Below are 12,240 nucleotides of genomic sequence, written 5' to 3'. Positions count from 1 at the left end.
TTTCTTCCTTCCTTTGTGATTTCTTACATGAAATAACGAATGCTGGTTCTTTCTGAAAAATTTGAGAGTTAGTTGCAGATAGGATGCCCCTTTACCAAGTATACCTCAATTGTATTCTTTCTTTCTTTTTTGCTTTTGTTTGAGGCAAGGTCTCGTTTTATAGTTCAGGCTGGCCCTGAACTTGAGGAGATCCTCCTGGCTCAGTCTCCTGAATGCTGGGATTACAGGCATGTGCCACCATGCCCAGCTGTATTCTTTTTTCTTAATACTTTTATTTTAAATATAAATGAAGAGAAGGGGGCCCAAAACATTTGTTCTATTTAAGGAATATTTATAAACACATGCATGTCTATCACCCAAGTCAAGAAAGTCATAAGCTTCTCCATCTTTAGCATTCCCTTTCTCATTATAACCCCCCATTATCCTTTTGTTGAGATTAAACATTCTTGCTTCTCTATACTTACTACACTCATATATTCCAATACAGAGTTTAATTCTGCTAGTTTTTGAACTTTAAACATACTGTTCCACTCAGAATTGTTTTAAAGATATCTGTGTAGCTCTCATTCATTTATTGTCATACTGGTGTAAGCACTTGAGAAGAAAGATTTAATTTGTCTAAGACTAATTCCCTATGGTTTGGCCCCTAAAGGAGTTGGCTTTCTCAGAACATTGTTGAAAATTGTTATACCCAGATGCTTAAGGCAGTCAGTCTGGTAGAGTTCTGAGGTGGCTCATCAGGCCACAGGCCTACCTATCACATTATACAACAACAATAAAACTTGAGAGAAATTAGGAAAACAGTACCATTCACAATAGCATCAAGAGAAATTAAATAGGAATTAAACAAGTAAAAAGACCTCTATAATGAAAACCACAGTACTCTGAAAAAGGAGATTGAAGAGGCCTTCAGAAAATGGAAAGATATCCCCTATTTCTAGATAGGTAGTACCAGTACCATCAAAATGGCCATACTTCCAAAACTGGTACACAGATTTAACAATCCCCATAAAAATACCATCCTCATTCTTCAGAGAACTAAAGAAAAGAAACCTAAAATTTACATGGAATCAAAAGAGACCCGGAATAGCAAAAACAATACTGGGCAACAAGAATAAAGTAGGAAGTATCACAGTCCTGGACTTAAAGATATGTTACAAAGCTCTAGAGAAAAACAGCATGGTACTGGCACAAAAGCAGACATGCGGATCAGTAGCACAGAACAGGATACAGAAACAACCCCAGATACATTCAGCTGATATTTGACAAAAGGGGCCAAAAACATACACTGGAGGAAGGATAGCCTGTTTAACAAATGATGCTGAGAAGACTAGCTATCCATATGCAGATTAAATCTAGATCCACTAGAGTAAAAATGGATCAGAGATTCAAAAATCTAAATGTTAAAACAGAAACAATGTACCAGAAGATAAAATAGGTAAAACTCGTGAAGACAGGCATAGGCAAGGACTTTCTGAACAGAACCCCAATTGCACGAGAAATAATACCAACAATCAACAAATGTGATTGTATCAAATTAAAAGGTTTCTGCATAGCAAAGGAAACAGCCAACAGAGTGAAGAGACAAGCTACTCATTGAACACAGGACTAATATAGTTGGAATATATAAAGAACTCAAGCCCCCTGAAATAAAAGACCCAGTAAAAAATAGGCAGTTGAAATAAATAGATGCTTCTCAGAAAAAGTACAAATGGCCAGTAAATACATGAAAAAATGTTCAGCATCTCTGGCCATTGAGAAATGCAAATTAAAACTGCTGAAATTTCATCTTCAGAAAGAATGGCTGTCATCAAGAAATCAAATAATGGCAAATGCTGGTGAAGTTGTGGGGGAAAAGGAATCCTACATTGTTGGCAGGAATGTAAACTAGTACAAACATTGTGGAGATTCCACAAAAAACTAAAAATGGTAATTCCGTACAACCCAGCTATTCCCTCTCTAGCTATCTTCCTGAAAGAGATAAAGACAATATTACAGTGACACAGACATACCCATGTTTATAGCAGGAATACTCATAATAGCTAAATCTTTGAAACAACCTATATTTCTATCAACAGATGAATGGATAAAGTAGTATTTGTGTGAAATGGTATTTATATACAATATTCTGCCATAAGGAAGGATAAATGAGTCATTTATTGAAAAAATGGATATATTTTGAGACCATAGTGTTAACTGAAATCAGATACACAAATTTAAATATTTTATGGTTTCTCTTAGAAACTCATGAGCAAAATAAAAGACATAATAGGAAATAAGGAAATAGATCTTTGGTAAAATAGATCAAGAGACAGGAAGGAGGGAGGGATGAGGAAGGGGGTGAAAAAATGAAATATGTACATGTGTCAACTCACAAGGAACGTAATCATTATGTACTGCAAACATATCCTGATAAAAATAAAAATTGGAAAAAATATGACTTGCACCCCAACTCTGATCACACTTGAGAATGTCCTCTCTGAGGTGGTACGATGGAGCTAAAAGTCAGTGTTCTGTCATGTGGCTCCTAGCACTGAATTACATTGGAGAAGAGGCTCGTCCTTCCTACATATGCAATTTTTTTTTTTTTTTTTTAGGTACCGGGGATTGAACTTGGGACCTGTCACTTTCGAGGCAGGCAGCTGAACCACTGAGCTAAATCCCCAGCCCTACATATGCACATTATTCCCACCTCCCCACCTCCTCAAGGTCTGGAGTCCTCCCACAGCATGACCTATGGGATCTACTAGATCTCTGCCCCAGAAAGTGGTGGACATCAGAGTTCCCACACACTGCAACTGTCCATGTCACCCTGAGTTTCCATCAATAAACTAGTTTCCAGAAATCAGAGAGTGTTTATTGTCTGATTAGCTGCTCACAAACCAAATAATCTGAGAACCAAGACTCGGTGGGGGAATTCTCTCAAGACAGGGACAGCTGGCCAGCTATCTTCCAAGGATAGGGATTGTGGGCTACTGACTAGTTACAGAAACAAAACCTGCCAAGCCAGTTATATTCCTGAGAATGGAGACCTAGGAGTGAAGGATATTCTCCAAGATGTTTTTTTTTTAAATCTGCATTTTGTAAGTTTATTTACCATCTATTTATAAACAGATTTTTCCAGAAAAAGTTTAAAGTGGCTTAAAAGAATCCATAACATAGGTCAAGAAATTAGTAACAGACGAATCAGGAATGAAACTTATACAAAAATGGTTATGCAATCCCACTCATTTACTCTAGATTAACTACAAATTTAAACGTAAGCTTTCTAGCAGGCGGTCAGAAAAGAAAACTTAGTTACATCATTTAGTGCCCATAAAACAAAAACAAACCAATTACTCAAGTGAAAAAAGCACTATTATTTCTAATAGTAAGACCAGACCGAAATTTCTCTTGAGAGGCTTCATAAAGAGGTCAGTGAATGATGTAACAGTCACGAGTTCTTAGTAGCAAGCTAACAGGAGATGCAAAGATGAATTGCACAGGGCTGCTTCTTCTCATGGTGTTCTCCGAATAGGCAGATAGGATCACATCAACCAGATCTTCAAAGCACACAGGTGACTCAGAAAAATTGAGAACAGTTTAATTAGAAAGTCTGAAGACAGACTGGAAATTCTTCATGCTATTCAGAATACAGTTTGCTTCTCTCCGCCTAATTTATTTCTACGAAAAGAACTTTTTAATTTCCACTTAGAACAGCTTGGGTAGGTGCTTCTGGGTGGTGAAAAGCTGCGAAGGAGAGGTTCAAGCAGAAATCCCGATGTCAGAAAAACACAAAAAAGTTCTTCCAAGGCAGCTGCGCTCCAGAAGCTTCTAGTCGCACTTGAGGCTGAGTTTACAGAGACTCACTCAGGACGGCCTCCGGGCTGGCCAGCCGGCGGAGATTGGTCAGCTGGTCGTCCATCTTCCGGATGATTTTCACCTCCTCCTCTAAGAAGTGGCTCACCAGAAATTCGCAGAGATGGCGGTCTGCGTCGGCCCCACCCAGGGCGTGAAGATCCAGAAGGGCCTGGTTTAGGTTCTTCTCCAGGGCCAGAGCAGTTTCCATGGCTTGCAGACTGCTACACCACTCAGCTTGGGGCACTCACTGTCCAGCCTGGCAGAAGGAGCGCCTTCCACCCTCGCTTCACATCAGTTGACGGTGGGTGCCCACGTACTTCTCAGCCAACTCGTGGAAGAAGTGGCCCACGTCCTCCTGAGCCCCACGGTCACCTACAAAATAGAAACCTAGAGAGATGTAGGTCTGGGAGGCTTGTAGATGCATGTCGATAAGGAAATCCAAGGCAGCCTCCACCTGGGTGGAGTAATTCTGGGTGTTGTGGGCGTTCATGGCAGGTGGGCCCCAGGATGGTTGTTTTTAAGAGCCTTGGGGTCACCTAGGAGACTGGACTATAGAGAATGCTGAACTACTAGTTCCTCTAAATTCCTGAGAATCTTCAGAGTAAATTTATTGTGAACCAGAGACTTGGGATGGTGGTGGGGGTTAGTGATAAGAAATAGAATTCTGTGGTAGTTACTAATAATCTAGGAGGAAGAATCCCAGTAGGGGAACCAGTACTGATGAATTAAAAACTCTGATGTGTGGAATGTGTCTTGTGGTGACTTGCCTCTTGTGGTGACTTGCCTCTTGTGTAAAGAATGTAAAGAATGACCTTACCTGAGCAAAACCAATGAAATGGGACCCTTCTTTGACTTTTCTTTCCTGGCTGTGAGGAGCAGATGTCACGGTGTTACACAGATGTTGCCTACTCTAGTTAAACAGGAGCAAATATTAAGAAAGATATGAGGATGATGGCTTCCTCCTCTCCACCACCAATAGTGGCAGTCCATATGAGATATATATTTGTAAAGAGATGTAGTATAGAGTTTTGGCACACACCATCGTAGACACACTCAGAAATGCTCAGTCACCTATCTTGACAGCCCATGATCCAGTCAAACTAACAAATACAGTTAACCATCATTCTCATTCCTGCTTCAGGTAAAAGAGATAACCATAAAAGGGACCAAGTGAACTGATAAGTCTTATCATGCTGTGTGGTCATGTCTTTTTTTTTCTTGTAGAATTTTTTATTTCAGTGATCAAAAGAATGCAGCCAATGGAATCTATAATGATTGGAATCAGGCATACACTTACACATGAAATTGATGTTAGTTTTTGACTGGCCTAAACATTTATAATTTCTTTAGGTACATCTTTGAATTTTTGTACTCTGTTATATAGGAAAGGTTAACTTCTTCCTGTGGCCATCTAGTAATGAGAATTATGTTTACTTGCTAGATTCCTTTTATAACTAAAGGACTCTAGATCCTCAGGTTGTCTGGTCTACCTTGAACCCATACTTTAATATGGTAAATTATGTAAATTATAGTATAGGGGAGGGAGATGACTAGAATGCTGCAATGCACTGTACAAATACCCCATAGATTTTTTTTCAATTCTGACTGTCAGTCAATCACTAGATCATTTACTGCTAATTTGTTATTATCTCACTGTTGTCCTTTTTGACAAACAGATCTCCCCCAAAAATCTGAAATGAATTCACACAGATAGATGTTATCCATGAGTGGTCCCACTATCAAAATATAGAAGGCAGTCCCACTGTCAAAATTACAGGAAGCAGTTTAAGGGAATGTTGAGAAAAGCACAGGCCCATATACAGTAATATACATCTAATAATTTCCCATTCATCTATCACTTATTTTCACAAGATTGGCATTAAAAATACAAATATAACCTAAATCCCCACATAAAAATTTGGTCTTTGTTCATTTTCAGATGATGAGGTGTCCCCAAAGTGACAAAAGGTGGGAGTCAATCCCCCCATTGCCATTTCTTCAACCATCCCATCAACAGCTCTTCATTTCTTTTTTCTTTATTTTCTTTTTTTTTTTGGTACCGGAGATCGAACTCGGGTCCTTGCGCTTGCGAGGCAGGTAGCGGAACCACTGAGCTAAATCCCTGGCCCAGCTCTTCATTTCTTTTTTTTGTTGTTGTTAAATTCTTTTATTGGTACATTTTAGGTATTCAACACAATTACATTTCTCATTGGGAATTGTACCTTTACATGATGCATCTTGGTTCTTATTTTTTCCCCATTCCTAGCCCTCCCTTCACCCCCTCCACCCTTCCCTATTTACAAAGACTTTATTTCCATTTTTTCCATTTCTCATCATTTTTCCTTTCCCTTCTTTCCTTTCCCCTGCCCCTCCCACTACCCCTACCCCTTTGGACCTTTTCTTCCTATTTTGCATTATCGATTATTCATTCTAATCATTGGTACATTTTAGGTATACAATATAATGACATTCATCATTGGAAATTTGCACCTTTACATAATCTCTCTTGGTTCTTATCTTTCACCCTTGCCCAGCCCTCCCTTCAACCCCTCCATTCCTCCCTATTTACAAAGATTTTGTTCCTATTTTTCCATTTTTTCATATTAATCCTATTCCCTTCTATCCTTTCCCTACCCCTCCCGCTTCCTTCCCCTTTGCCCCTTTTCTTCCTATTTCACATTACTTATTATACATTTTAGTCCTTCTTTACACTTTCAGTTTCTCACATGAGAGAAACTATTCGGTATTTAAACATGTGTGTCCTATTTATTTCACTTAAGAGTATCGCCTCAATGTGCATCCATTTAGCTATAAATGTCTCTAATTTCTCATTTTTTTATGGCTGAGTAGTACTCTATTTTATTAAAAAACCACATTTTCTTTATCCAGTCTCCAGTTGATGGGCATTGGGGCTGTTTCCAAGTTTTAGCTATCACAAACTTTGCTGCTATGAACATGGGTGCACATGTATCACTGTGGTATGATTCTTTTAATTCTTTAGGGAAGATCCCCAGCAGTGGAATAGCGGGGTCAAATGGGACTTCCAGTCCTAGTTCTTTGAGGTATCTCCATACTGATTTCCACAGTGCTTGCACCAGTCTACACTCCCACCAGCAGTGGAGCAGGGTTCCTCTTTCCCCACAGCCCCACCAGCATTGGTTATTGGTTGATTTCATGATAGCAGCCATTCTTTCTGGAGTGAAGTGGAATCTCAGTGTTGTTTTCATTTGCATCTTTCGAATGACCAGTGATGTTGAACATGTTTTCATGTATTTATTTGCTATTTCTACTTCTTTGTGTGAGAAATGTCTGTTCATTTCAGATGCCCATTTTCAGATTGGTTCTTTAAATTTGAGAAGTCTGATTTGTTTAAGTTCTTTATAGATTCTAGGTAGTAGAACTTTGTCTGAGGAAAAGCAGGTGAAGATTTTTTCCCACATTGTGGGTTGTCTCTTCACACTGCTGGTGGTTTCTCTTGCTGTGCAGAAGATTTTTAATAAGAAGAGATCCCATTTGTTGATTGTTTGTGCTAGTTCATGGGCAACTGAGGTTTTGTTCATAAAATCTTTTCCTACACTGATATCTTCCAGGGTTCTACCTAACCTCTGTTCCAACTGGTTCAGAGTTTCTATTTTAATTAGATCTTTAATCCATTTTGATTTTAGTTTAGCACATGGCAAGAGATATAGGTCTAGTTTTAATCTTTGGCAAGTTGAAACCCAATTTTTCCAGCACCATTTATTAAAGAGGCTATCTTTCCTCCAGTGAGGGTGTTTGGCTCCTTTATCAAAGATGAGACAGCTGAGTGTGTCTGGCGTTGTTTCTGCATCTTCTAATCTGTTCCACTGGCCCTCAGATCTATTTCTTTGCCAGTACCATGCTGTTTTTTATCACAGTAGCTTTGTAGTATAGTTGCAGGTTGGAGATTGTAATACCCGCTGCCATATCTCTGTTACCTAGAATTGCTTTTGCTATTCTAGGTCTCTTCTTGTTCCAAATGAATTTTTGGGTTGTTTTCTCAAGGTCCATGAAGCATGCTGCTGGGATCTCAATTGGAATTGCATTGAATCTATATAACAGTTTTGGAAGTATGGCCATTTTCACTATATTAATCCTTCCTACTTGGGAGCAGGGGATTTCTGTCCATTTTCTGATATCATCTTCAATCTCTCTTTTCAGAGTGCTATAGTTTTCAGAGAAGAGGTCTTTGATTTCTTCTGTTAAGTTGATTCCTAGGTATTTCAGTTTTTTGGATGCTGTTGTAAAAGGAATTATTTGCCCCATTTCTCTCTCAGTGAGTCTGTCATTCGTGTAGAGGAAAACTATTGATTTTTGTGTGTTGACCTTGTAACCAGCTACTTGACTGAATTTGGTTATTAAGTCTAGAAGACTTTAGGTAGAGTTCTTGAGGTCTTCTATGTAGAGTATCATGTCATCTGCAAAGAATGACAATTTGCCTTCTTCATTTCCTATCTTTATTCTTTTTATTTCTTTCTCTTGTCTAATTGCCGTGGCTAATGTTTCCAGAACTATATTGAACAAGAGTGGTGATAGTGGACATCCTTGTCTTTTTCCTGATTTTTTTTCCCCATTAACTTTATTGGTACATTTTAGATATAAAATACAGTTACATTCATCATTGGGATCTTGTACCATTACATGAGTCTCTTCGTTCTTATTTTTTTCCCCCTTCCCTTCTCCTCCCTTCACCCCCTCCACCCTTCCCTATTTGCAAAGACCTTGTTTCCATTTTTTTCCTCTTCTCATATTTTTTCCTTTCCCTTTTTTCCCTTCCCCTACCCCTCCCAAATCCCCTGCTCTTTTAGACCTTTTCTTCCTGTTACACAGTATCAGTTATATATTTTTAAAATTACAATATTAAGATCTAGGAGGCATTACCACAGATTTTACAGAATTTAAAAGAATATAGAAAGCATATTACATCTTTTTTGAAATAAATTTGACAACTTCTAAGAACCCTAGGAGCCTGGGATGGAGGTGGGGAGCTTCCTTCTGGGTGCTGGGACCGGCTGAGCTTCACTGCCCTCTTGGCTCTATTGATATTGTGTATTATATTGATTGCTTTGCATATGTTGAGCCATCCTTGCATCCCTGGGATGAATCCCACTTGGTCAGGGTGTATGATCTTCTTGATGATTTTCTGCATTCTATTTGCCAGTATCTTATTAAGGATTTTTGCATCTGTGTTCATTAGTGAGATTGGCCTATAGTTCTCCTTTTCGATTGGGTCTTTGTCTGCTTTGGGGATCAAGGTGATGCTTGCTTCCAGGAATGAATTTGGGAGTATTGCTTCCCTTTCAATTTCATTGAAGAGTTTAAACAGTGGTGGCAGTAGTTCCTCTCTAAATGTCTTGTAGAATTCAGCAATGAAGCCACCAGGGCCCGGGCTTTTCTTAGTTGATAAGTTTTGAATTACATTTTCAATTTCATTGGTTGATATTGGGTTGTTCAGAATTTTTAGGTCTTCTTCGTTCAACTTTGGTAATTCATATGTATCTAGGAATCTGTCCATTTCTTCTGTGTTGTCCATCTTATTGGCTGGTATATAGGTTCTGGAAGTGTAGGTATTGATGATCCTCTGGATTTCTGCTGGGTCTGTTGTCATTTCACCCTTTTCATTCCTAATTGCATGGATTTGGGCCTTTTCTTTCCTTTTTCTGACAAGGTTGGCTAAAGGTTTGTCAATTTTGTTGATTCTTTTGAAGAACCAACTCTTGGCTTCATTGATTTTTTGTATCGTTCTCTTAGTCTCCATTGCATTTATTTCTCCTCGGATCTTTATAATTTCCTCCCTTGTATGAGCTCTGGGGTTGTCTTGCTCTTCTTTTTCTAGAAGACTGAGGTTCAGCATCAGGTTGTTTAATTGGGGTCGCTCTGTTTTCCTAATATGCCTATTCACTGCTATGAATTTCCCTCATAAGACTGCTTTCATTGTGTCCCATAGATTCCGATATGTTGTATTGTCATTGTGATTTAATTGAAGGAACTGTCTGATTTCTTCTTTAATTTCCTCTGTGACCCATTGGTTATTCAGAAGTGTGTTGTTCAATTTCCACGTGTTTATGAAATTTTTTGAGTTTCTTTTGCTATGGATCTCCAATTTCATTGCACTATGGTCTGATAATACACAGGGGATAACTTCAGTTCCTTTGCACTTCCTTAAACATGTTCTATGTGTGAGTATGTGGCCTATTTTGTAGAATGACCCATGTGCAGCTGAGAAGAGTGTGTATTCTGATTTTGTGGGGTGGAAGACTCTGTAAACATCTGTTAAGTTCATTTGTTCAGGCGTTTGATTGAGTTCTAGTATTTCTTTACTTATTTTTTGTCTAGTTGATCTATCTACTTGTGACAGTGGGTTGTTGAGGTCCCCCACTACAATGGTATTAGTGCATATACGACTTTTCATGTCCATTAGTATTTGTTTTATATAGTTGGGTGCACTAGTATTTGGTGTATAGATATTTATGATTGTCATCTCTTCCTCTTGGATTCTTCCCTTTACAAGGATGTAGTGTCCCTCTTCATCTCTCTTAATCAGTGTTGGTTTGAAATCTACTTGATCTGCCAAGAGGATAGCTCCTCCTGCTTTTTGTTGGGTTCCTGTCGCATGCAGTATTGTTTTCCTCCCTTTAACTTTCAGTCTATGAGTTTCCTTTTGAATGAAGTGTGTTTCTTGTATGCAGCATATTGTTGGATTTTGCTTCTTGACCCATTCTGCCAGTCTATTTCTTTTGATTGGTGAATTGAGACCATTAACATTGATGGTTACAACTGAAACGTATTGACTTGTCATTGCCATGACTTTTTCTTTTTGTTGGGTTCTCCCCCTTTACATTTAATTTCTTGTCATGCCAGATGGGTTCATTCTGCTTTGCTTCCTGGGGTTGTGATCCTCAATGTCTGTTCCTAGGATATTGTGTAAAATTCTCTGGAGTGCTGGTTCGGTATTCATGAAGTTCCTAAGGTGCTCTTTGTCATGAAAGTATCTTATTTCTCCATCCATTTTGAAAGATCGTTTTGCAGGGTACAGAAATCTGAGTTGGAGGCTCTTTTCTTTTAGGGCTTGGAATATGTCACTCCAAGCTCTTCTTGCCTTGATGGTTTGGGTTGAGAAGTCTGCTGTGATTCTGATGGACTTTCCTTTGTATGTGATTTGTTGCTTTTCTCTCACTGCTTGGAGAACTTTGTTCTTCTGTTGTGTTTCTGGAATCTTAACAATTATATGCCTATGTGTTGATTTTTTTTGATCAAGGCCATTTGGAGTCCTATATGCCTCACTTATCTGTATGTCAAGTTCTTTTCCCCTGCTTGGGAAGTTTTCTGCCATTATTTCTATTTTTTTATGTCATCTGCACTCTCTCCTGTTTCTTCATTGAGCCCAATCAGTCTTATATTATTCTTCTTTGCATCATCTAGCAGCTGCTGGATTGATTTCTCATGTTCCCTTATAATTTTGAAGCAATTTTTCTTTTCCTGGTCATTAATTGCAATATTATCTTCTATATCTGAAATTCTGTTCTCACATTGGCTCATTCTGCTGTGTAGACCTTCAGTGGAGTTTTTCATGTCCTGGAAATCTATTTGCATCTGTTTTATGGATTCCATTTGTTTCCTATGTTGGGATTCCATCATGTTCCTGAGTTCCTCTCTAGATTTATTAATCATGTCTTGCACTAGGAGCACAATTTCTCCTGTTATCTGAGAAATTATTTCTGATTTCATTTTTTCCAGATCCCCTTTTGTTGCCAGTTCAGTGGGTCCAGGTGGTTGAGTATCAGAGTGTTCCATTTCATTTCCCTTTGGGGTTGCTGTAGGTGATCTGGAAGTCTGGTTTTGAGACTTATTTACATGTTTTCTTTTTTCAACTGGGGGGGGTGGGGGGTGCTGTTGTCACCCACGCGGATCACCTCTTCTGAGCTGGGAGAGGTGGGACAGGCCAGGAGTAGCGGTAGGGATGGTGGCCCGGAAGCCCCTTCCTCTGGCCTGGGAGTGGCAGGACAGAAGGCGGCCCAAAAGCCCTTTCCTCTGGGCTGGGAGCAGCAAGAGGGATGGTGGCCAGGAAGCCCCTTCCTCTGGACCAGGAGCAGTGGGACAGTGGCTCAGAAGCCTCTACCTCTGGTCCGGGAGTGGCAGGAGGGATGGTGACCCCGAAGCTCCTTCCTCTGGGCTGGGAGCGGTGGAACAGAAGGCAGCCCAAAATCCCTTTCCTCTGGGCTGGGAGCAGCGGGAGGGATGGTGGCTGGGAAGCCCCTTCCTCTGGACCAGGAGCAGTGGCATGGTGGCTCAGAAGGCCCTACCTCTGGGCCGGGAGTGGCAGGATGGATCAGCTCTTCATTTCTTGAACTACCTTCCTTTTCCAAAGAGGTAATCCTGAGG

The sequence above is a fragment of the Heterocephalus glaber genome, unplaced genomic scaffold (assembly GCF_053883595.1).
Source record: "Heterocephalus glaber isolate CG9 unplaced genomic scaffold, H.glaber_assembly_v1.0 deba00001428, whole genome shotgun sequence".
Lineage (NCBI taxonomy): Eukaryota > Metazoa > Chordata > Mammalia > Rodentia > Bathyergidae > Heterocephalus > Heterocephalus glaber.
This window is presented reverse-complemented; position numbering follows the sequence as displayed.